The sequence below is a fragment of the Rattus norvegicus genome, chromosome 9 (genome assembly GCF_021556685.1).
Source record: "Rattus norvegicus strain SHRSP/BbbUtx chromosome 9, alternate assembly SHRSP_T2T, whole genome shotgun sequence".
Lineage (NCBI taxonomy): Eukaryota > Metazoa > Chordata > Mammalia > Rodentia > Muridae > Rattus > Rattus norvegicus.
The window spans coordinates 79,774,761-79,801,742 of NC_141542.1; the positions used below are offsets into that span (position 1 = coordinate 79,774,761).

The 26,982-nt window shown below is 42.6% G+C and overlaps 1 protein-coding gene across 2 annotated transcripts in view; it reads right to left on the bottom strand.

The window, feature by feature from the left end:
• The window catches only part of Cmklr2 (chemerin chemokine-like receptor 2), a 34,157-nt gene extending 16,066 nt beyond the window's left edge, over nt 1–18,091 (bottom strand). Inside the window, 2 exon segments of one of the 2 annotated variants that reach the window (NM_012961.2) lie at nt 13,672–13,821; nt 17,872–17,995. The gene's annotated coding sequence lies outside the window, so the exon portion shown is untranslated. 2 annotated transcript variants of the gene reach the window in all.
• Nucleotides 18,092–26,982: the final 8,891 nt, after the last annotated feature.

Sequence of the window (26,982 nt, forward strand, 5' to 3'; positions counted from 1 at the left end):
AACAACAAAATAGTTATTTAAATTAGCAAACTAGGATAATTTTGGTTTTCAGGACAAGACGTCTGCTCAAAATTGGAACAGCTAAGAGCCTACCAACCAACAAACCAAACAGTGCTGTGCTGACCAAGTTCTCTAAAAGTTCACAGAGCTCAATGCTACTGAACTGGACATTCTAGACGGCACTAAGACATGCACTAAAGGGGCTCTCACTACCTTTTTCCTCAAGTCAAGGGTCTGTGAAAAGAAACATAAATTATGAGCTTTTCTTCTCTATGTTCATAGTAGCAAAGTAAAGATTAGAAAAATTGAAGAATTTACAAGAAACACAGAGCTGGTAAGATGACATAGTTAAAACTGCCCTGCATATTGAAAATAGCCTTTGTTTTGACCTCTAGGCATCTGGGCTTACAAGGCTTTGCCATGTACCCTGTTTCTTCATTGCTGAGGTTCCAACCTAGGGATTGGCACATGCTAGGTAAGCAGGCTACTGCATTTCTCTAGCACTGTAATCTGAACTTTTATGATTCTGCTCAATGGCTGTCTTTCCCAGCTGGCTGAGAAGCAAAATGATGGATGAGCTTTGAGAATAGTACATTGGCTCCATGATATTGCTTTAGTAAAAGATGAATCACGAAGAGTCAATAATTCTGTTTTATAAAAGTTTCCATAAACAAGCAATCTTCAAAAAGCCCTCCTTCATGTTATAATGTAAGAACAGCACATCTGTCTATCTTGGAGAAAGAATCCTGTATGTATGTTTGTACAGGATATTTGTTTCTCTGTAGAGCTCAGACTGGCTGCAAACTCTTTTGCCAGCTTAGTCTTTCTAGTGCTGCAATTATAAGCATGAACACCATATCCAGACCCAGAAAGGCTGTCATTTACAATACATTCTTTCTCTTGACTTTTTTTTTGCCTTTGTATAACTGAGTATTTTCAACATGTTGAACCCATCAGTTGTCAGTCCCTTTTCCCCCACCTGTTTCAACACACTCATTGCATTTTTTTAACAGATTAAAACGTTCTTAATGCCAAAATTTGAATAACAATTCACTATTTCTCTGAACTGAATTTTGTAGTTTAATGTTATTATGCAGCTTTGAATTTGTAGTTTGAAAGAGGGGAAGTTTCTGGAAGCTGGAAAGTTTTACCCAATAATAGTAAAATAGTCTGCATAATTTCCAGTGTGCACAATTGGCATTCCTTTTTCATTTTAGTAAATTATGCTGATGGCATTGTTATCTCCTAAAATTGTGTTCTACTTGGTCATTTTGGAGGGGGAGTAAATTCTTATATATTAAAAAACACGGGGTTGGGGATTTAGCTCAGTGGTTAGAGCGCTTGCCTAGGAAGCGGAAGGCCCTGGGTTCGGTCCCCAGTTCCGGAAAAAAAAAACCAAAAAAAAAAAAAAAAACCAAAAAAAACAAAAAAAACCAAAAAAAACCACAAAACACTTGTGCACTGGAGAGATGGCTCAGGGGCTAAGAACATGGACTGCTCTTCCAGAGGAGCCATCTTTAATGGGATCCAATGACCTCTGGTGTGCGTAAAAAAAACACTTGTACTTGGTTTTTATGTTTTTCTTTATTATTTATTTAGCTTCCATCTTGAAGCACTGATAGTAAACATGAAAAATTAAACTCTGAGGAAAAAATGTCTCTAATTTTTTTATTTAAGCAAGTAGGACAAACGGTAGGACCAAGACACAAAACAAGAGATTCAGGCAAACATTTGCAAGTCAAACAAGATCTGGCCAAATAAAAATACCCCCATAACCTTCTCTCAATCGTAATAAAAAAAGAATCTAAAATCAGGGCAGCAAGATGGCTCAGTGGGTAAAAGGATCATGCAAAGAGGTCTGATAACCTGTGTTTGATCCCTGGAACCACAACAAAGGAAGTAGAAAAGTGACTAACCACAAGCTAACCTCCAAGTTCCACACAAACACCCGACACCCAAACGCATGGGCATACAAGCCAAAAGTAACAAGTTTTAAAATACGAGTATGAAAACATTGGCCTTTCGGTTTTAAGCATAGAAATATCAGGCTGCTTTTTTTTTCTTTTCTTTTTGTCTCCCAAGAATATTTTGCTAAAATATTTCAGGTTGTGAGTGAAGCTGACTTATGTAACCATTTACCCTCTGGGATTTCTTCCCAGTTGAAGATATGCAGTACCACCCGAATGAGTCACATTTCATAAAATGTAACATCTGTGAGAGAGTGTTATAAACATGACAGTGCCCCAAACAGCTGTGGAACTCTGGAAGAAACAGAATCTCCACTCACAGCTAGATCTCCATAGTTCGGTTTGCAAGAGACGAGCACATACTTGTGCTTGTAATTCACGTACATTTGTGGTCTACTTACAAAAAACACTGAGGGGAACGGAGGGTGTCTTTCTCGGTTTTTTTGTTTGTTTGTTTTGTTTTGTTTGTTTGTTTGAATTGGGAAAGAGACGGCTGCTAATGAGAGATAGAGTTTTAAACTAGCTCAAAACTCAGCAACATGATCTGACTCAGGAAGACAGATGGTTAAAAATTCAGGAAGACTGGTGCAGACACCTTTTGATGTCCCCTCATCTCCTGGGGCTTGTAGCTTCTTCCTTTAAATAGCCCTTCTCCCAGCCATTCATGGTGGACTCCTCTGTCTCCTGCGTGGGATACGTGTCAAACCGGAGCTCCGAAATAAACCTTGCCTCTGCGTATTGAATTGAGACTGGTCTCTTGTGTGTCTGGGGTCCACAACTTCCCGAGACTTGAGTGAGAGTCTCCCTTCCAGGATCATTCACTAATATATAGCTCAGTGAGTGGATTGTTTTTGTTTATTACATCAAGACCGGTTTCTCAAGAGTTCTTGGGGGTTGTGTCGCCTCGAAATTTGAGTGGGGGTCTTCCCCACCCCGTGGTCTTTCAATTGGCGTGGGAGACGTTTGTTAGTCACTATCTGGCATCTGCTCACGCAGGTCTCGGAAAACCAAACCAAACCAAACCAAACCAAATCAAACCAAATCAAACCCACTGTTGTTTGAGAGCATTTGCGCTAGGCCGGCCCCACCCAACTGTTTTGTGTCGCCAAAGCGCATGCTTGCCGCTTTGCCACTTTCGCAAACACGTGACACCACCCCCCCCCCCCACGGCGGCAAATCTCCTGCCACCAGCAAAAACACGCGCCCTTCAATCAACAGAAACTTTTATTTTCAATGCTAGAGGTGGAAAACAGGGTCTAACTCAATATCTAAGTCGTATGCTTTCCAAATCCACCTCTTTATGGCATCTTTTAAAGCCTGCCTTGTTTTGAGGAAGGCGCCGACAGGAACCTGTAAGTAAGCATTTTCTGATCACTGTTTAGCTCTGAGACTTACTGGAGACACATCTGGTTATTTCTACTCTGTAACTCGGACCTATGCAAAGGTAACTAAGCTCTTTGTTTCGCTCGCGGCCATTTTATCTGAACTGAACCATAAATTTGTTGCATCTGTGCTATCTCCAGGTATGCAAGCTCAAAATACATACGCTCAGAACTGGTGCCGCAAAGTAATTTATTACCATAATTTTCTATTTTATTCTCCTCTAATTTACTAACTTCTCGGTCTTTCTCGGTCTATATGACCTAAGGGCCCTACAGGACAAGCTAGGAAGCTAGGTACATTCTGCTACTGAGATAAATCCTTTTTTTTTTTCTTTTTTCTTTCTTTCTTTCTTTTTTTTTTTTTTTTCAGAGCTGGGGACCGAACCCAGGGCCTTGTGCTTGCTAGGCAAGCGCTCTACCACTGAGCTAAATGCCCAGCCCCCTGAGATAAATCCTTATCTCTCTGTGACTTTTATTTTGTCTATGTACATGGTGTTTTATATGTATGTATTGCATATGATATATATATACATATATACATATACATATATACATACATATATACACATATACATATACATATATACATGTACATATATACATATATACATGTACATATATACATATACATATATATATATATCACTGAGCTAAATCCCCAACCCCAAAACCAAGCAATTTTAAATTGCTTGAAACTCTCCCTTCTCTCAATGAGACTGCTAGGCAGAGATTCTCAGCCTTCCTGGTGCTGTGACCCTTTACTACAGTTCCCCGTGGTAACCCCAGTCATGGAGATAGATAGAGGAGCTGGTCTCACTTCTTTTTTTTTTTTAATTTTTTTATTTATTTATTCATTTATTATATATAAGTACACTGTAGCTGTCTTCAGATACACCAGAAGAGGGCATCAGATCTCTTTACAGATGGTTGTGGGCCACCATGTGGTTGCTGGGAATTGAACTCATGACCTCTGGAAGAGCAGTCGGGTGCTCTTAACCGCTGAGCCATCTCTCCAGCCCGTTTTTTTTGTTGTTGTTCTTTTTTTCGGAGCTGGGGACCGAACCCAGGGCCTTGCACTTCCTAGGTAAGCGCTCTACCACTGAGCTAAATCCCCAGCCTGGTCTCACTTCTTAAGACCATGGAAAATACATGTTTTCTAATGGCGGGTTGAAAACCACTGAATCAGGGAGTGGACATGGTGTCCCTCCCAGCAAAGAACAAAGAGTTTAGACTCATGGTCTTAGATTCTTTTTTGAAAATGTAAATTGTGTATATGTGTGTGCATGTGCATCTTTGCGTGTGTGCCTCTATACTTATAGAGGTGAGAAGACAATTGGGCAACTTTGCATGGGTTGTAGGGATCAAACTCAAGTTGGTAGGCCAGCTGGGAAGGGCTGTGCTGCTTCACTAGTCCAAGATCTACATAAGATCGTTTTGTAGAACTAGAGTTTTTAAAAGGTTACTCATTGTCAGAGTCCGGATGTGCAGGGCCGGACGTGCCTGAGGGAGAGCCAGAGATAGGACTTGCCAAACCAGCTATCAGCCCCAAGGACATTGACCATCTGTAGCCACCCCCTCCCCTTCCTTCACCCCCCCTGAGTGAGATGAGCCACCCTACCTGCCTGCTGAGCTGCTAGAGAGCACGTACTCCTTGCTGATGTAATTTCGAGCTGAAAGTAACTGTGCACCATTTGAAATGACGAATCATGTGTAACCTCGAGAATGCCCCTATATAAACCCCCGAGTTTGGAGGCTCGGGGTCGATTCCTCTGTCTCCTGTGTGAGATACGTGTCGACCTGGGATCCCGCTAAGACCCGGGATCTCGTTAATAAAGCTACCTCGTGCTTTTATATCAAGAATGGCTACTCGTGATTCCTGGGGGCACCCCACCCCGAGATCGGAGTGAGAGATGCGGCTCCCCGTTTAGGGGTACGCTCTTTCAGTTTCACGATCTGAAATGGTCCCATATTCTTGGTTAGTGACAATACAGAACAATAAGTATGGTATTCATGTGTGCTCGAGTGGTGGCAATAAGGAAATGTTGATTTTCAGCTAACGGAATGAGAGGCATTATGGAGCCAGACTGGTTAAGAGGACATGTAATTCTAGTTTCTTGTTGGGCTGAGTCAAGAGGATCACAAGTTCAAGACCAGTCTGGACTTCGGTCTGAGTTCAAAGCTAGTCTAGGCAAAATAAACAGTGAAAAGTTTGGTTACAGGTGAGGGGCAGCATGTCCATCTTACAAATGAAATTCCCTAGATTTAATCCACAGACTTGGAAACAGGCATGATGAGTGTTTGAAATACATTCATAATATTCTGACAGGATAGACTGACAATCAAACGGAAATGCTGAAGTACAGTTGGGTAAGAGAATAATTTCTATAAACAGAGAGCATGTCATCCATGAGTTAATGATACAATCTACTTCCCTAAGCTTTTCTTTCTGAAACTTTCTGGTGGTGCTGAAATGGAAGAGAAAACCACTAGCTCTTCAAAAGAGCCACTCATGTCTTTACATGATCCCTGGCTACAGAAACCCTTCCTGACCTGTACTACCCAGGCCTCAGTCTACACCAGAGTCTTTGCTCTGCACTTCCACTAGGAGATTGGTGCTCACACACTGAATGCCCATTTGATGACTCTACCTGCCCTCCCCCTCCCCCTAAACCCCAGCACAGTACTTCTGCTTCCCTTAATGCACTCTGAGCCTAGCACAGTGCCTGCCCTGGGGAAGCTCAATGAACCCTCAAAAGACTATTGGATGGATTTTGAGAAGAGGCATTTACAGCATGCCCATCTTGGCATATCTGAGAAGACAAGAACAGGTTGAGAAGGGAGCCAGCGTGTGTCATTCTCAGCAAATCCACTTGTTTCTACATTCAGTTTCTCCTTCTAAAGGGGTTAAAAGGGTGTTTAATATCTGCAAAGCTAGCTCTCCTCCTGAGAAATGTGTGTCATCTGTTTTTCAGCCATTCCATTATGTCCTAAACAATTTGTTGTTTTGAGACAGGGTTTCTCTGTGTCACCCCTGCTATCCTGGAACTGATTCTGAGGTTCCAGGCTGGTCTCGAACTCTCAAAGATCCATTTGCCTCTGCCTCCTGAATGCTGGGATTAAAAACATGTGCCAGCATTGCCCAGCTTCATGCCTGTCTCTTAAACACAGTGTAGCTGGAGGGAACATCGAAGAAGGGGGTGGGCTTTCAGCTAAATCTGCTCCTGCAAAACTACACAGGGAAGCAAAACAGTCAACAGGAAAGGCTAGCTCGGCAAGCAAAGAGAAGCAGAAGGGAGAGGAGGGACAAGGCCACAGCCTGGGGGTGCCCACTAAGAAATAAAGGTTTATTTACAGCAAACTGAGAAACTAAAAATGAGAAGTTGTTTCTGATGAAGCATGAAAAGTGGAGGTGAAATCTGCTTGATACGATATACCCTGATGTTCTTCTCATCCAGGGTCCCTATCTCCCTTCTGGTGGAACTGAAACGATAACAAGTTTGACATAGAGGGAATCTTGAGCTGCAAGCCATTTTGAAATGTAAAAGCTTTTGTTTTACGTATGTGTGTGTGAGTGTGTGTGGGTGGTGTATTTGTAAGTGGTATATGTGACTGCGATGTGTATGTATGTGGTGTATATATGTGTAGTACCTGTGTATCCATGATTCTATGTGTGGTTAATACCATGGTTCCATCATCTGAAACCTGAGGATCAAACAGAAGTTACCTATTGAATCATTTTGTCTGGGCCCTTGATTTTATTTTGTTTGAGAAAATGCTGGCCTATATTGAATTATAGGGGGAAGGTTGACTGTATAGGGTTGGGGGTTGGTTCTCTACCATTCTCTGAGCAGTGTGAGGACAGCGGTAGTGGATTTCACATCCTGTCCTACCAAGCTGTATGGACTGTTACTTTCACCCTGCCTCTGCATCCATTTTCAGTCTCAGCTGAACCTTTGTGCAGTTGCCAGATGTCCCAGCCCCTCAAGGTGACAGATAAAGTCCACTGCCTTATGCAGCCTCATCCTGGTGCCACCTCCCTGGGAGACAGCTGGACACAACCTACCTGACTTACCAACTGGCCCCCAAGTCCCTTAGAGAGTTCAGACCTCTGAACCATTCTGGCCACCTCTGTCACAGAACCTCAGTGGAACTCACCCGCCAGCCCCAAGCCCCACCTAGAACTCCCATGGAACCCTGCTGGGCTAACACCCTGTGCCCCTCAGCCTATAGGTCCCCAGTAATCCCTACCCTGCTCCCCTCGGTCCCCTCCCACTGTGTGTGCCTCTGGTCTGGGCATAGCCCTTCTCGCTGACTTTGAAGTCTGTCTTCTCTGGGGTTTGTACTTATCCCAGTGATCTGTTGTCCCTGCGTTTTGTTCTCCTACCCCCTCCCTTCTCACCTGACATGCATGCACACAGACCTCGCTCGATTTCTCTTTGGAAATAAACTGGACAAAAGACAAACATAACCAGATGTAGGTGATCAGCTTTAGAATTTTGGCTTCAGTTTGTAGGGGAGGAAGCCATATGCATTTAGTAGAAACTGTATCTTATATTTTAAATTCTGGTCTTTTTCTAAGCTAGCAATATGACACAAACACTTCAGATCCTGAGCAGTGCAAGCACAGCTCTTAGTCAGCCATGCAATCATGAGGGAAAAAAGCTGTACTCTGCGCACACAGTGTTGCTAAGCAACCATGTTCAGTAAGTGAGGTGTATTCAATTTGTTTTCAATTAAGATATTTTCAGTTTCCAATGTGTTTATTGAGGTGTAATTCCATCATAAATCAAGGATTATCTGCATAAACAAGTTCCTCCTGTGAAGGACACATAGTCACAGGTTGGACACTTTATCTCAGGCCAAGCTACAACAGAAAGGCTCACTGAAACATCCAAGACCACCTCCCTAGGAGGCCTACCAGAGCAGAGCTGGGGCCTCTCTCCCTGAAACAACCAAAGCAGAGGAAGATACACAGCTGGCAGGATGCGACCATGAGTACTCACCCTCCCCCACCCTTGACCTCCCCTGTGCCCCACAGTGGGGGAGGTGGCTCTTCCACTGAGGTTCTGTCACTCTGCCTTTAAAAGCTACCCAGAGCCTCAGCTGCTTGTTGCTGCCCTGTCCACCCCCAAGTGTCGCTGTTGTCATTCTCAAAGTAAATTCTCCCAAAGGAAGCAAGGCGAGCCCCTCCATGAGACCCCAAAGAGGCCCTAGATTTACAAAGGAAAGAAATGGGCCTTACAGCTTATGCCGGGAAAGCCGGAGAACTGCATTAGATTTCCAGGTTTTAATCTCATCCACAGTGAAGCTAAGAGTTAAGGATATGCAGAAAACGATTCTTATAGCAAGGATACAAGGAAACTCTGTCCTCTGTAACCACATAGCAGGGAGACATATTGGGACTAGACAGATCTCACTGTGTTAGTCCCAGGTTAGTCTTAGACCCTGGCCATCCAATCCTCCTTTACTCTGCATTCTGGGTGTCTGGCATATAGGTTTGAGCTACTCTGCTCTTCAAATGGATACTCACTTCGCCCACCTTCTTTTCTGGGGTGGGGATTGAACCCGGGCTTCCTGTGTATGAGGCCTGCTACCAGCCAAGGAGCCTAGGACTATCCCTCACCAGCATGAGAATAACCTCGCAACAGGAGACCAAGCAATCACCACAGAAGAAATGAAGCTGAAGGGCCTTCCTCAGCTTAGTCGTGTGGGCAGCTCTTTGCATCCTTTACGCTAGCTAATAAGGGCGCCTTACTGAGGGAGGCAGGGCAGCTGGCTGAGAGCAGGGACAATAGGAACTCAAAATGGAGGGAGGGACTGTTGACAACAAGGATTTTTTTTTTTTTAATCACCTTAAGTATAGGAGGCAACTAATCAAAGCAATGGCAAGAAACTTTAACCATCTAGAAAGACAAGCCATTCTAAGGATTTTACTCAGAGCCAAAAAAAGGAGGGGGACGGCCACAGTCCTCTTTAGTTCCTAGTATTCCTAGTATGCACAGTTCTGGGTTTGATCCTCAACAGAGCAAAACAAGGTGGTGTGTGTGTGTGTGTGTGTGTGTCTTGAGTGTGTGTGAGTGTGTGTATGTGTGTGTCTGACTGTGTGTGAGTGTGAGTGTGTGTGTGAGTGTATGTGTGTGTGTCTGAGTGTGTGTATGTGTGAGTGTATGTGTATATGTGTGTGTATCTGAGTGTGTGTATGTGTGTGAGTGTGTGTGTATGTGTGTGTGTCTGAGTGTGTGTATGTGTGTGTGAGTGTGTGTCTGACTGTGTGAGTGTGTGAGTGTGTGTCTGAGTGTGTGTATGTGTGTGTCTGACTGTGTGTGTGTGTCTGAGTGTGTATGTGTGTGAGTGTGTGTGTCTGAGTGTGTATGTGTATGTGTGTGTGTCTGAGTGTGTGTATGTGTATGTGTGTGTGTATGTGTGTGTGTCTGAGTGTGTGTATGTGTATGTGTGTGAGTGTGTGTGTGTGAGTGTGTGTATGTGTGTGTGTCTGAGTGTGTGTATGTGTATGTGTGTGAGTGTCTGACTGTGAGTGTGTGAATGTGTGTATGTGTGTGTATGTATGTGTCTGAGTGTGTGTATGTGTGTATATGTGTCTGACTGTGAGTGTGTGAGTGTGTGTCTGAGTGTGTGTGTGTGTGTGTGTGTGTGTGTGTGTGTGTGTTTTGGGACAGTGGGACAGCACTTCTTAGAGAAAGAAGCTATGGCTTTCCTGCTACAGGCCAGAGACCAAATCCAAGAACTGTGGCTTCAGGTGGATTAAAAAGTCTAAATCAAAACAAAGCCTATTAAAGTGTGTGTGGGAGGGGTAGGGGATGGAGGTTAGGGGTCAGGTGACTTCAAAATCAAATTGGAAAGAATTCATATTTACAAAAGAATGGCATTCTTAAATGGCACTTTGGAATCACAGCCCTGTAATTAAAATGTTTTGAACATTTTAAATTGTACTTCCATACTTTTTTTTTTTTTTAAGGAGAACTGTTTTCTTGCTCTTGGCTCCTGCTGTCACAATCCCCGGTGCTCTGTCACATCTTAGGTTGTGGGCGTCCAATTTCCCTAATAGGCTTATGGTAATGTACTGTGAACAAACGAAAAATCTAGCAAGTCATGAAGATGGCATTAAATTGTAAATTAACAGCTTACTGACATTTGAAGGCACTAATACTTGATATCTTCTTAAAAAATCTTCAACTTCTACGCTGGAAAGTTACTATTACTTCAAAAAGAATCGCAGCTACAGGACTTACATTTTCAGTGCATAAGCTGGGAACGGCTCGCAGGAAGTAGAGGCAGGTGGATCTCTGATTTCCAGGCCTGACAGGACTACACAGTGAGACCCTGACTCAAAAGAAATTAATACATTAATTTAAAATTTTAATTAGTTAAATAAAATTTAAAAATTCACTGTAATATATTAAGACTTTGGGCAGCGGTAGTTAAGATGATCTCTGTGTTTGAGGCCAGCCTGGTCCACAGAGCAAGTTCCAGGACAGCCAGTGCTACACAGAGAAACCCTGTGGTGGAGTTTGGTGCACACCTTTCACTCTAACTCTGTGGAGACAGAGGGAAGTCTTTGAAATCAGCCTGGTCAACACTGGGAGTTCTAGGACAGATAGGGCTACATATGGAGACCTCTCCAAAACAACAAGCATTATGGAATTGACAAGGAAGTGTTTGTCACAGTAACCGGAGGGCCTGAATTTGATCCCTGAAACCCTGTGGGTAGGGAGAGCAGTCTTCTGAAAGCTACTTTTTGACTTCCTTAGTCATAGTAATAAAGTAATTATAATCAATTTTAAAAAGAGAATTATGTACAAGTTGAAATGTATGTGTATAGATTTTTATCACATTTGGTAAAATCTTAGCAGAAAACAGGTACAAAAAAAATAACATGTAATACTGAGGGCTCCATGTTTAGACCCATACACACTAAGTAACTCATTACCCATCATGAGATTGTGTATAGAGGTCTGTCTAAATGAAGACCCCTCATAGCAGGCCAGATATGGTCTGACTCAACCCTTGTGAAGGACAGAAGGATTGAAAGTGTGTGTATGTGTATGTGATGTGTATATGAGTGTGTGAGATGAGCATGTATATGTGTGCCATGATGCTTGTGTGGTGGTCAGACAACTTTCCAGTATGTTTCAGGGATTAAACACAGGCTTGATAGTCATTGACTTTAATGTAGTTTTAATCACAATTTTTAAAAGTCTTGGTGGAAGGGTGGGGGCAAAATAAATATGGAGGATAATCCTTATTTTGATATGCTTGGATTCTACCTTGTTTCATTCCTCTAGGTCTGAGAAGACTCAGTGGTGGTTTCCCGACCACTCCCTGTTGCACCTGAGAAAGGCTAAGCCTTCTGGTTCCAGGAAACCGAGTTGTTGTCAACCTTCTTCTGGTAACCACCTCTATTTTTTAATCCTTCAGTACTAATTCAAATGAATCCAGGGGCACAAGGGTTCTAATGTAGGGCATGGGGTGGTTGGAAGCAGACTGATGTGTTAATCCACCATTCCAGGGTTTAATGCTGGCAGGGCTGTGGATTCAGCCTTTGCCTAGGGGGGTCACAGCTGGAGGTCAGCTCCTACTGCCCAGCCTTCAAATGGGGACTGAGCATGACCTTTGCACACACTGCTGAGTGCCTCGTGTGCCAGGAAAATGGTGTGGCAGAGCATAACCATAAATAATAAGGTACACCATACCCTCTTATTCCAAGAGAAGACCCAGGCAAACAGAACCAAAAAGGGACGACATACCATCCTCCAGCTTCTGAGCTCTGTTTTTAGAGAGCCAAGGGACCAAGAAATTTAAGAGGTGATTGTAATTGATAATGAAATTTCAAAAGCACAGGGAGAAGAAAGAAATGTGCTAGTAAAATCAACAGAAGCTGTTAAAAATTACTTTGAGGTATCATCTTACTCCAGTTAGAATAGTTATCATTAACCATCTAACAACAGATGTTGAAGAGAAAATAGAAAGGACAACTTATTTATTCACTGTTGGTGGGGATGCAAATTATTACAGCCATTAATGGAAATCAGTTTGGAGATTGCTCAGATAAATGGATGGATGGGTGGGTGGGTGGGTGGGTGGGTGGATGGATGGATGGATGGATAGATAGATAGATAAAACCACTCTATGACCTGCTGTTTTTCTCCTTGGCATATACCCATAGAACTCTATAACTTATCATACAAATATTTGAATAACCATGTTTATTGCTGCTTTACTGATTATACCAAAGAATTGGAATCAACATGGTTGTCTATCAACAAATGAATGGACAGTTTAGTATTCATATAAAATAGAATACTATTCAGCTCCAAAGAAAAATAAAATTACAAGATTTGCAGAAAATGGTTGGATTTGGATTGTACACTATTACATATATATGCAGACATATAACATACAGAAAAGAGAACAAGGAAGGCTAACTATTAGGGGACAAGGAAGGGCTAAATGCTGGAAATGGATGTGCATGTGTCATGAGAAGAGAATGTGAGGGTAATTTGTTTCTAGTTCTGCCTCTGTCATGGAATTTTTTTGTTTTGGTGGTGTATAAGTACATAAAACATATTTGATAATACAAGTTTAAAATCCATAGCTGGGCTGTGGTGACATGCACGCCCTTAACCCAGTACCTGGGTTGCAGAGGCAGGAACATCTCTGAGTTCAAGGCCAGCCGGTCTACAGAGTAAGTTCTAGGACAGCCGGGGCTACACAGAGAAACCCTGAAAAACCAACAAAGAAAGAAAGGAAGGATGGGAAGAAGGAAGGAAGGAAGGAAGCGAGGGAGGGAGGGAGGGGTAAAAGCACCACAGTCTGTTCTGAGTGCCTGTTCTCACTGTATAGAGCTACATTGAATCATAGACTTTGAGTCCTGCTAAATTTGGTGTGAGATGTTTTTATTTATTTAAAAGTGTTTGTTTTTTAAATAATTATACTGTCTTCAAAAGGAATGGGCAGTAGGAGTGTGGCAAACATCAAATCAATGCAGGAAAAATGTCCTGTCCTTTAATCTTAAAAAACAAAAACAAAGACAAACAACAACTTGTTTTCAGTTCTGATTTGCACTTGTACTTTCTGTCCAGTGAACTTTTCACAGCAGTATATGGCATTCTGGGTTTACTGCTACTTAAAAACCCACATTTGAGTTGCTAATACATCAAAGCTGAGAAGATTGTTCCCAAACACTTAACGAGACCAGAAATATGAAGTCTGAGGAGTCTCTCTTATTTGCCAGCTGGTCTAAAAGCTGCCTTGTAAATAAATCTTCTGTAGGGTTGAGGAAAGCAAACACCTAAAGTGCTTACCTGTTAATGTTCTGTGAGGGGCCAAGCTGTTGTGGTGTTTGAATATGACCTCCAACTCCAGACTGAAATGGAGGGAGTGTTCCAGTCACTCAAGCTGCACTCTCTTTTCTAGCCACCCCAGACAGGTTTTCTTTGACTTTTGAAATGACACTGTGCAAAAAGAAATATTGGACTTTGAGTGTAGGTTTTTTCTTTTTAAGACTTACTTATTTTTATTATATGTGCATGGCCATTTGTTTGCAAGTCTATCTGTGCAATGCATGCATGCAGTGCTGACAGAGGCTAGAAGAGGGGGTTGGTTTCCAGAACAATGTCACAGATGGTTGTGAGCCCCCACGTGGGTTCTGGGAATCAAACTCGGGTCCTCTGGAAGAACACCCAGCACTCTTTACTGCCAGCCACAGCCATCTTTCCAGCCTCAAGTGTAGTGTTTGGGTTTCTTTTTGTTGTTTTGTTGTTGTTGTTGTTGTTGTTTTCTTTTCTAAAAGAAAGATCCTCATGTATTCCAGAAAGGGGGTGAGCAGGGGTATAGGGTATGGGTTGGTTACTTCCCCAAGCCATCTTTGTAGCCTTTCCTGCTTTCTTGTTGTTCAGTTGGGAATCAGCACCCCCTTGCTGCCCTGCTGCTGGCAGGAAACAGTGACTGGAGGCTTCCTCTCTCTAGAGAGGACTTGTTATAGTGGCTGGCGGCAGTGGAATGGAAGCCAGGAAATGTCAGAGAGGAGTTGTTTAGTGCACCAGGAACTACAGAGTTAATTGGAGAGATTTTTTTAAAATTACATTTTACTTGGTGTACATATGGAGGTCAGAGGACAATTTGCAGGAGTCCATTCTCTCCTTCCACCTTGTGGACTCTAGGATTGAACTCAGGTTGTTAAGCTTAGTGGTGAGTGCTGTTACCCTCTAAACTATCTCCCTAGACTGAGGTTTGTTTATTTTTATTTTATTTTTTTTTAATTGAGGGTCAGTCTGTTCTATTAGTGAAGAGATGGAATTTAAATTTGAAATTTTCTTTTACATGTGGAGTGAGAGAATTTCATTTATTCTAAGGAAATTGAAAAATTGGTTTTGAGCCCTTCTCACCCATTTTCTTTGGCCCTGGTCTTAAGTACTTTTGCTGTAGATAGGCCTCAGTTCGGAAGTTCAAGGGTTAAGTAGCATGGAGACTAAAAGTAAGGAAGCTTGAATGCTGTTAGCTCAGACTGAAGACCTGAACCCGAGCACGTGATATTTGAAACTGAGCATTATTAGGCCACTGAAAGGTCAGCTTTAAAAATGGTCATGAGCAAGGCATGACAGTCAGGCAGAGCCTGGTAAATACATAAGAGTTCGAGGCCAGCCTAGTGCACATACCAAGCCAGGGCTACATATCGAGACTGTATCTCAGAACAAAAAGTCAGAAGCTCATGATTTGTATTTGTTGTTTAGAACCAAACCTAGAAAAATCACAAGATGCCATTTTTATGATGGGAGTTAGGTGGAGGGTAGAGGCACTTTTTAGAGCCTTTCCCTTTGTCCTAGATTCTAGGGTTTAGAAGGACCCTACTCTCTACTAGCCCCAGGGAGTCTCCTGATTGTACAGCGATAAGCATACAGAGCGATCTTGGCATATTTCTCTTCTGATTTGATGGATTCATGTGGTTGCTGGGGGCAGTGGGGGAGTAATTGTTAGTGCTGTAGGCTACTCAGTGTTTCTTCCTGGGAATACCTGTGTTCTGTCATCACACAAGCTCAGTTTTATCCATAAAAGGAGCTTTTTAGGAGAATTTCAAGAAGTTTCAGTTACTTAACACATTTTTTGTTTTGTGACAGAACATGAAGCAACCAGTAGGAAAGACTGGAAAAAAGCAACAAGAGAATAGACATGGATTAAGGATTATACCATATGTCAAGCATAATTTACACACAATACACAGTGAAACCCAGAATGTGTATCTTATCTCTATGTACTAGTTACCACCTAAAACAAGAGTTGAGATATGCTTGTTTAGCTTTTAAATTAGCCCAAGATACAATGAATTAAATTGCTCTGGTAAATCACAAAATGAAACAAAACAACAACAGAAATCCTTCTTTAGTAAGCTTTACAATTAGTTATGTTTCAAGAGTGCCTCTCACGTTTTCGCTCAGTCTACTACCTGGGCTGGCCTCAAATGATTGTCTTGGCCTCTCAAGTAAGTGTGTGCCACTACATCCTGCTTTGAATTTCCCCTCTGACTTGCTTAAATGTACTAGAGACTTTTCCTCCTTAAATATTAATCATGCAGTGGCCATCCTGTAGGTTGTCTGGGACACTGGTTAGGTTGGTAAGCCAGTGTACTGGAGATCTGTTAGGAGAGCCTCTTTGAGGCCATTGAGATGGCTTAGCAAGTAGTTAAGGGCATTTGTCTCCAAGCTCATGACCAGACTTTATTCTCTGAACTGAAGTGGTGGAAGCAGAGAACTGAATCCAGAGTTGTCCTCTGCCATCCACACGTTCTCTCTCTCTCTCTCTCTCTCTCTCTCTCACACACACATACACACACACACACACACACACACTCACACACACACACACACACTCACACACACACACACACACACACACACACACACACACACTAAATAAATGTTTGTAAAGAGAAAGAGAGCTTCTTTTGATGGTGGTATGGCTTGGGGTTTGTTCTAAACAACCTGATTACTAAAACCATTCTTTTAAAAACCTTACCTGTCAGGGTATGAATCTCCTTGCTGGAAGAGATGCGTACAGAACTGATTGAATAGGAGGAAGGAAGAGGCAGCCATAGCTTCTACCAGACAGAAGGGTTTTAGGGCAGTTTTTACTACTTTCAAAATCTGTTAGAGCTATGCTAAAGGAACTTCTTAAGGGAATATATGTATGCTTACATTCCTTTAGGGACAACATAACACTTCTATCATATTATGAACCTCCCTCCCCTCCCACACACCATAAAAATACCTTTTCCATTGATGCTTGAAACTTTTCTTATCGATAATTAGAATATATTGTACTTTATTAAAAAAAAAGTGTATTTGGGGATTGGAGAGATGGCTTAGTGGTTAAGATGACTCAGCTCATTAGCTTCTCTTCCTGAGGTCCTGAGTTCAATTCCCAGCAACCAAAGAGTGGTTCACAACCATCCATAATGTGATATGATGCCCACTTCTGGCACACAGATGTACATGCAGATAGAGCACTCGTACATAAAATAAATACATAAATCTTTTTAGAAAGTGCATTTGTAGGGATCAAATGCACTGATTTTAAGTGGGCATTTTCTTCTTCCTGCTCCATGTCCTACTAGGAAAAAAGTGGGGGCAGCAACTTGGTTTCCCTCTTTTTTATATGATTGAGGAAGGATGTCATTACTCTTTCCTTTTCTTGCCTAATGTTAAAAAAAAAAAAAAAAAGTTCTAAATTCCCAAGTACTGATGACAATTTTAGAAATAGACTTTTGGGAGAATATAAGTGGTGGTCATGTTAATTTTTGTTTGTGATCAAACTGAATTACGCTGTAATTGTTTGCAAGAAAGAAAAACAGCCTAAGGGGCAGTTTCTCACAAAGAAGTTGATTTCGAGTAAGGGACTCACCTTTTAATTCTTTCCCGTTATTCAGGGTGCTAACTACCTTACATGTAAGCACTGTTCTTGAGCCTGCTGCTTCATGAGGTTTCTGGTCTTTATTTGATGGTACTGTGAGGCTGGAAGTGTGCGAAGCTTCCCAGGACAGAAATGGATTCACAGACACGGATGTAGTGGCCCGAGGGGTTTGCATGAAGAAGCCAAGCAGCCGTGCCTTACAGGGCCATTTTTATTCCAGTTAAACCAAGAATTCTTAAAGGCCACCTAGGACAAAGCCTTGTCTAAATTCTTTCTTTTAATTTTTATTATTCCCTAGAGGAACTGAGGCTGGAGGATGGCGGGCAGGAGGTGGCGGCTAGCAGACAGCCTCTACATCTTTTTCTCTAAGACACACAGGCTCTAATTCCCTTCGGAAATGTGGGACCAGCTTCTATTTTCTCTCTAATTTGAATAAGCCTTCACAATAAGCCAAATGCCAATTCAAATAAGATCTAGATAAAAGGATTTAAATTGATTTTCTTACCTACTGTCTGTCTGACTCACTTGCCTAGGAGTGGTGGAGAGGGAGGGTGAAGCTTTGGTGTGGGGGTGGGGGGACCGAGCAAACAAACACTTACCCCTAAAAGGTGCCTGTGCTGGATCGGTGGGGAAGCTGGGAGGCTGGATGGCGAGCTGCTACGTCTTGTCTTCCGGGCTCCGTGCTTAGGATCCTTCAGGTTTAATGATTTCTCTGGGAGAACTGATTGCAGCTGCCCCGAGTAGAGGAAGAAGTATTTCCTCTCTTAGTAAGCAAGGGAGGCAAATCTTCTAACTCAACTGCCCTGGGAAAGAAAATGTGTTTTGCCTGTAGCTAAATAAATCTGTTATACTCCAGTTAGGTGACAGTATCCTTGGCCTTCTTTCAAAAAGTCAGGCCCTTCCCAACTACCTACTCAAATGATGCTACTTTTCTCATTAAACGCTCATAATTATAAATATGATGTCAGTGTATCTGGATTTTTCCAAAACATAACATTTTCGGAAAGAAAAAGGACTCAAGTGAAGCACATTTGGTCAGCCTCTGGTGTGGCTGGTGTAGCTGGTTTAACTGGTTTAGCATTTCTCATTGGGAAAATTGGCAGCCTGGGGGACATATCACAGGCGCTGCATTCCGTTTACACTGTAGTTTTTACAATTTGAATTTACTCCCAACATTAAAAAAATCAAGACAGCTTTAATGGCCACTTAGATTATTGATTCCCCATGAAACGAATTAGCTCGTCTGGGTACACCAGGATAGAGTCCCTGTGAGGATGCAGTAGGTGTGACTAGGTTGTGACAGCTCTCATTTTATACAAGACATTGCCCTCGGGCACGTCTCACTCCTACCCTGCTCACTCTTGGATTGCAGTTTGCTGTCTCCACCCTGCATCCTTCCCTGACACTCTTCCTGTTGAATTCTTCAGAGTAAGAAAACAACGGAGCCGAGTTTAGCACAAACAAGCCTGTAATTTCAGCTCTTGAGGCAAGATGATCAGGAGTTGGAGACCCACCCTGGCTTATAAAAACAAAGGAAAAGCATATCCCAGATGTTACCATCGTAAAACTCAAACACATTGTAAAGAATGATGACGTTCACAAAACAAGCCTAAGGAGGTTAGCTATGGAACAGTCATGTCAGAGGTACCGGAAGCAGTCCGCCTAGATACCCTCGATGAACTGTACTGAACGCAGTGATTAGACCCATAAAGCCCTTCTGCTCTCGTCACATGTCACATGTCAGCACTTTTATTGTTCAAACTGTGCACTACTGATGTGATCACTATGAGCTTTACTTCTATCTCTATCTCTATCTATCTATCATCTATCTATCTATCTATCTATCTATCTATCTATCTATCTATCTATCTATCTATCTATCTATCTATCTATCTAGACCAGACTTTGTTGAAATAGTCTGTGTAGCCCAGGCTGACTCTGAGTTTGCAGTAATCCTCCTGCTTTAGCCCCCTAGGTGTGTGGTGACTTTCCCAGGTGCCATTGATTTTTTTTCTGCATGTGTGTGTTGTGCGTGGCCCTGTGTCTGCGTGTTTGCATTTGGAGGTGCACATATGCATGAGAGTGCGTGTGAGGCTCAAGGTTGATGTTAAGTGCTTTCCTTGATTGCTTTCTACCTTTTATTTCGAGGCAAGGTCACTATACCTTTTTGGCTATTCTGCTAGCTACTTGCTCTAAGACTTAGCATTCCCTGGCTCCAGTACATAAGCACAGATGGGTCCTCACACCTACCTGGCTTAATGTGGATGCTGGGTCCTACTATGTACACAACAAATGCTTGATTCACTGAGCTATCTTCCCAGCCTTCATTTATTTATTAATTTTGGTTTTTGAGACAGGGTCTCTCTTTATAGTAGTGTTGGCTGGCCTGGAGCTCACTCTGTAGACAAGGGTGGCCTTGAACTCACAGAGATTCATTGACCTCTGCCTACCATCTGCTGGGATTAAAGGTGTATAGAACTGTGCCCAGCCTCCATTTTTTTTTAAAAATCAGTTCTCTACATGAACCTGGGGTTCACAGATTCAGCTAGCTACAAGGATTATCTGTCTTCCCAGTGCTGGTGATATGAAAACCTAAGGTATCTTTAAGTTCAATGGAGGTCTTTCTCCCAACTCAGGTGGGCCCAGGAGCCAGAGTGATTTATTATAGATTCATAGGGGGAAGATTAAGAGAAGGCAGAGCTCACTCTAGCAGGGGCAGTTCTCTGGGAATGGGAAACCATTTGGGTTCAGTCTAAGGCTTTTAAAAGGAAGTAGGCCAGGGTTGGGGATTTAGCTCAGTGGTAGAGCGCTTGCCTAGCAAGTGCAAGGCCCTGGGTTCAGTCCCCAGCTCCGAAAAAAAGAAAAAAGAAAAAAGAAAAAAGAAAAAAAAAAAAAAAGGAGTTAGGCCAGTAATGGGTGAGTGAGGTGTGGCCTACTGAACCAGGGGACTCCTCAGAATCCCTCACAGGTTCACACAGAGCCTCACTTGAAGAAACAAGGGACCAGAACTCTCCTCTGGCTTCCAGGCCTCCTGTAAAGACATTTTCAGAATTTGTATTTTGGGGTCCTGATTCTGCCAGACTAATTTTATCCTGCTCCCATTATTACTGGGTTATAGATACTCTATGCTGGATCTTACTGGGTGTCAGGGTTCCAAACTGAAGTCTTTGTACCTGCACACAAGTATTTTACTGACTGAGCCATCTCTCTAGCTCTGATTTTGCTTTGTTTTGTTTGTTTTTAAGTTTAAAATAGTAAGAAGAGATAGGTGCAGCTTGGGTTCAGGATTGGGTGCAGGAGCAGCACAGGTTGGTCTCAGGACTGGGTGCAGGATCTACTAATCTTTCTTTGTTAATTGTCATTTTTGGTCCATAGATAAACATTTTATTTTCTCTAAATTTGAACTTTTGCTTGTTTGTTTGATTTATCCAGACAGGGTTTTTCCGAATAGTATGGCTGTCCTTGAACTCACTCTGTAGGACCAGGCTGGCTTTGAATTCAGAGATCTGCCTGTCTCTGTAGAGTGGCGGGATTAAAGGTGTACACCACTACTACCAGTTATTTGGACTTTTTTCTAGGAGTGAAAACTAAAGACTGAATCAAAACATAAAATAGGACCAGCAAGATGGCTCAGGGGTTAAGGCACCTCCTGCCAAACATGGTAATAACCACCAACTCTGGAAAGTTGTCTTCCAGATCCACCCCCCAAACCCCCAACTGGCACACCATAAATAATTTTTTTCAATTAAAAAAAGAAGAAAATAAACCTAGTGGCCGATTGCCAGCATTGAATTACAACAAAACAAATGAACGAAGTAATAAGAGCAACTCAGGATTTAGTGGGTGCCTGAACTGTACTTTCTGTAGATATTTCAGTTCCTAAAATCCAGTTATTGACTTCAGGAAAATCATTTGCATAAAATATTACTGTGATTCTGTAACCAAGGGATCCATGGGAAAACCATTTATTAGAAAGTAGGGTGGATGAATTCAGCAGTATGGGGGGGGGGGGTTGACACATACAAACATGTTTAAGGAGCCAGGAGAATGAAAAGGTTGAGGCCAGCCTGCACTGCAAAACAGCCTCAAAAATAAACAACAAAAAACCCAAACAAATAAACAAGCCAGACAAGATAGCACACACCTGCCTCCAATTGTAGCCTTTACGGGGGCAAAGGCAGGTGGATCTCTGTAGTGTGTGTCCGGCTTGGTCTGCAGACTTAATTCTAGGTCTGCCAGGACTACATAATTAGACCTCCTTTCAAAACAACAACGAAATACTAAACAACAGAACAACAACAGCAAATTGCTTTAGAGATACGAGGCTTTTCTCCCTTTCTCCTTGTACTATAGATGTGTATTATTTATTTTAAATTTTATTTCCTATCATAATCATATATATCTGAAATTCAGAGTGGGGAAAGTCTATATTTTTTAAAGCAATTTAAAAACATTTATTTACATGTAGGAGTGTTTTGCCTATATGCATGCATGTGCACCACATTTGAGCCTGCAGACGACAGAAGGTGGCATTGGGTCCTCTGGAACTAAGTGACAGACAGATGGTTATGAGGATTCTAGGAACTGAATCTGGGTTTTCCACAAGAGCAATAAACTGTTCTTAACCACTGAACCAACTCTCAAGCCCCCCATACATGTTTTATTCCAAGAGGTGACAATAAATGACTTGCTCCAGTTGTCAGTGGGACACAGGGACTGTCGAAGGGACACAGGGAATGAGACTTGGCCTTTGCTGTCTGCCATCCAAAGATGCTGCTTACAGTTGGGAGGCAGCTCTGTTTGAGGAGCGCCTGCCTAGCATACAGGAGTTCCCTATGTCTGTTCCCTGTCACCATAGAAGGCACATGTGCCTGTCAGTCCCAATTCTTGGTGATAGGCTCTTTCTCCCCTGGAGAAATGAGCCAGTTCAAGCCAGATTAGATTATATGAAATGCAGGTTTATTGGGAAGCTGCTCTCGGGTGAGTTCACTGGCCCCAAGGAAGGAGACCAGGGAAGTCGATATGAGACGGGAGACAGAGGGGAGGGGGAAGAGAGAGAAGGGGAGAAGCAGAGAGCAGGGAGACTAAAATATCAGGATTATATAGGAAGATCTTCTAGGGGAAAGGGCAGTCCATCCTCTGGGCTGGAAAGTTCAGGGTTGGGGGCAGGGTATGCCAGGTAGGGACTGAGGGAAGCTGGAGAACCTGGAGGCCAGGTCTGCTTTAGGATATAAAATAGTCACCTCAGTCCTTTGTCCTGGGCTCTGAAACCAAACTCTTGGGAGATAGAGGCAGGAGGATCAGAAGTTCAGGAACAGGGGCTGGGACGGTGGCTCAGAGGTTAAGAGCACTTACTGCTCTTTCGGAGGACCAGCATTTGGTTCCCAGCAGTCACCTGTAACTCCAGGGGAGCTCATGCCCTCTACTGGCCTGCAATGACACGTGCAGGTGCGGACTCTTGAAGAGGTGCACATTCACATAAATGAAACAATAAAATAACCCTTTTCCAAAAAGAAGTTTAAGGTTATCCTATGCCACATAAACAATTTGAAGGCCATGCTGGGAGCATCCCAGAACTTGGAGGCAGAGGCAGGTGGATCTCTATGAATTCAAACCCAGCCTGGTCTTTCACAGTGAGTTCCAGGCCAACTAGAGCTACATAGTGGACCCTGTCTCAAAATAGAAAAACAAAACAATCCCATCGCCAATTTACAAAGAACTAAAAAAACCAAGAGATTAACAGGAAAAGATCTATGTCCAATACACAGAGACTTAACAGAAAAGAATTGAAAATGCAAAGCAGTTGGACCTAAGAGCTTATAGTTCATTGTAACAGTAGGCAATAGATGGCAGAGAAGTGAGGGCAGAGGAAGAGAGTGTGGGCTCTGTGGGCAGTTACCCTAGTGACTATGAAGCACATGATACATGGGTTTGTTAAGTAAAGTTTGTTTTAAACATGCAGCGTGGTCTTCAGGCTCTGCCGAGAGGTGAGCTGGGTGATTTTGGTTTGAGAGGTGAGTTTGGTTCATCCTCTCTGAGTTTGAGGCCAGCCTGCTTTACAAAATGAGTTCCAGGACAGTCAGGACTACACAGAAACTCTGTTTTGATAAATAAAAACAAAGTGGTTCACCCAGCACCAATGAGGCCAAGGCAGGTGGAACTCTTGTGAGTTCAAGGCCAGCCTAGCTCCAGGACAGGCAGAACTACCTCAAAACTATCTCAAAAAGCAACCCCCAACATCTCTGTCTCTGTCTCAGTCTCTCTATCTCTATCTCTATATGTATATCCTGGAGAGAAAGAGGGGGAGGCCTTGACAAAAGGAAGCATGAGTTACCTTCGTTTGCGCTTTTTTAACTGTCATAAACTAAAAAACAAAAAACAAAACAAAACAAAAAAAAACCCAAACCAAAAAATGCACCTTTTTTCCTGACTGGTATATTCTAAAATCCTTTGTGATCTCAATTAGATATACCCAGCTCTGCTACCCTTATTTTATTGAACTCTATGGATTTTGATTGTTCTCTCTCTCTCTCTCTCTCTCTCTCTCTCTCTCTCTCATACACACACACACACACACACAGAGAAAACACACACAGAGAAAACACACACAGAGAAAACACACACAGAGAAAACACACACACACACACACACACACACACACACACACGGCAGGAAATCTGTATGAATGGTAGAATACTTCCCTGGCACGAATAAGCATTTAGGTTTGAGCCTCACTGCAAAGAGACAACTCCAACCTTTTTTTTTCTTCTTTTTTTTTTTTTTTCAGAGCTGGGGACCGAACCCAGGGCCTTGTGCTTGCTAGGCAAGCGCTCTACCACTGAGCTAAATCCCCAACCCCAACTACAAACATTATTGCTAAACAATCAAAACACACACCACACCGTTTAGCCTTTTTGATGGTTTATTTGTTTTCTTTTGGTTGTTGTGGGTTCATAGTTCAGGCTAACCTGGAACTTACAATGCAGCTGAACTCAGGGTACCCTCCGACTGCAGCCTCCCAAGCGCTGGGACTACATGTGTGAGCCTTCATGTCCCCTGTCTTAAGGCATTTAAAATTGTATAGTTTGACAGTTCAGTAGTCCCATTGTCGGGAAACAGCTGTGTGGAACTGTTTTACCTTGTGGATCTGAAACTGTAGGTGTAGTAAGAGCAGTTTTCCAGATCACAAAACTTAATTTAGTGTGTGAGGAGTGGGCGGTGGAGAAGGACTGGGAGAGCACTCATCGCCCCGCAGCTTGTGTTGAGGTTACAGGACGTCTTAAAGGAGCTGTGAGTGGATTCCTTTCTTCCCGGTAGGTTCACAGGGACCAGACTCCAGCCATCAGTCCTGTGTAGCAAGAACTTTTCCCTGCTGAGTCATCTTGATAGTCCCCCACCTGCTGCATCTGACTTTGAGACTGGCTTGCACTACATAGCACTGGGATTAAAGCACCTTGCACAAAGTACTAGTGTCTTTCAGGGCCATGCTATGGCACACCCCTTTTCTCCACTGAAGCAGCTTGAAAACATCCAAGAGTGGTGGAGCGATGGCACTTTTCTGTATCCCCAGTGCTCAGGAAGCTAAGGCATAAGGTGGCAAGTTGGAGGCCATTGTGAGCTACATAAGAAAATCTTCTCAAAAAAAAAAAAAAAAAAAAAAAAGAGCCAGGGAGTGGTGTGGAAGGCCTTTGATTCCAGCACTGAGAAGGCAGAGGCAGGTGGATCTCTGAGTTTGAAGCCAGCCTAGTCTACAGAGTGAGTTCCAGGACAGCCAGGGCTATTGCACAGAGGAAAAAAGAAAACGAGGGGTAGGAAAAGGAAGAAGAAAGAAAAAACAGCTGAAGAGATGGTCCAGTGGTAAGAGAGCTTGCTATGTAAACGTGACAGGGTCTGAGTTCAGATCCCAGGACCCAAGTAAAAAGCCTAGCACAGCTTTGTACTCTTGTATGTTCAGCTCCGAGACAGAGTCAGGAGCATCCACGGAGTTACTGGCTACTAGTCCAGCTCCAGGTTCAATGAGAGATCTTGGCTCATGGGAATAGGTAGTGAATGAGAGAGGAGGACACCTGCTGTCTTCTGGTGTCTGAAAGTGCACACAAGAGCACATACCTGTGTATACAGCACAGACCCATGAACACACACATACACACACACACAAGAAAGAAAAAAAGAAGTGATGAAATAAAAAATTATGTATTACTTTAGGCTATATAGTGAACACAGGCAGTCATCCTATCTCAGCCTTCCAGGTACTGGGGTTATAAGCTTGAACCACTGTGCTTGTGAGACGTAGTCTTTCTGGTGGTCCAGGCTGGCCTCTCAAAGTTAGCATTTTCCTGCCTTAGCCTCCTGACTCCATTTTAAAAGTTGTCTGCTGAGGTGGAGAGAAAGCATAGTGATTAGGAGCATGTGCTGCTCTTGGAGGGAGGGCCCTTGTCCAGTTCTCAGCACCACCGACAGGAGGTAGCCCCAGGGGACCTGATACCTCTGACCACCATGTACACTTGCACTCGTGTGTTTGTAAGCACACACAGACATATGCATGAATAAAAACAAAAGTAAAGCTACAATTTTTCATGCTTATCATAGAATACTTAGATTGAAAAAACAATAAAATGAAGATTCAAATCATCCTTACCCCTAACACTTTCATTTAAGAGATCCGCATCGTGACATTCTGATGTATTACTATGTTTTTTAAATATCTATGTGAGATTAATGTGATCATGGAGAATAGCTACTCATTTCACTTACACCATGAACATTTCTCAGTGTTGTTACATATTCAAAAATATGCTTTTAGATGGGAGTTGTGCTTTAGTGAAAAAAAATAGGCTTTTTAATGACTACATAATACCATGCTCTACTGATGTTATTCAAGGCATTTTTAAAAGTGGCAACTTTATTGCCACCCTGTAACACAGAAGTTTCATGCTGTCAGACTACTTTTCAAGCAATTACTGGTCCATCTTCTACAGAAATAAAGTACTAAAGCTGGATCCTAAAAGATAAGCACATTTTAAGAAATATTAAAGTAAAATACAAAATCCTAGCACAGGCTACAATTTAGGCAAAATGGAAACAGAATCTGATATTATCTGTCAACAAACAACTTTAGAAAGCTTTTCCATAAAATTAAATAATGATATGATGTGTTATCTACTGCACTTGAAGCACTGTAATTACGGTAACGAGACATTTAATACAATAAGACTATATTTTTAAAATGTGATTTGGTGTTACCCTGCCATTGAGCTGTTTATTACTCCCATTTAAGTTTTATGAGTTCCAGAAAGCACGGGGAGGAGGAGAAACTTTGTTGACTTACACAGTGCATGGAAATAAAAAGAGAAAACTTTGAGTTCTCTAGCGATTAACAGCAGAATTGGAGTTGATTGCTTCAGTGGGGTCCGAGAGTCCTCAGTGTTGCACACAAATTCATAGTATTTAAAGTTTAGTCAAAAGAGCAAACTTGATCTTTGGTTTCCTCTCCTGCCGTTCTGTCTTTCCGAAAGTCGCAGTTAAGACTCACCAGGGAAATAAAAATCAAAACCACGATGAGCTATCACCTTGCTTCAGCATGAATGGCCTAGTGTGGCATGCTTCTCGTCTCAGTAGGAGTGCCTCAGTGCACACGCCAAGTCCAGCCTCAGCACCAACACCCAACACACACACACACCTTCCAAAAAGACCAAGGCTAGTAGAACATG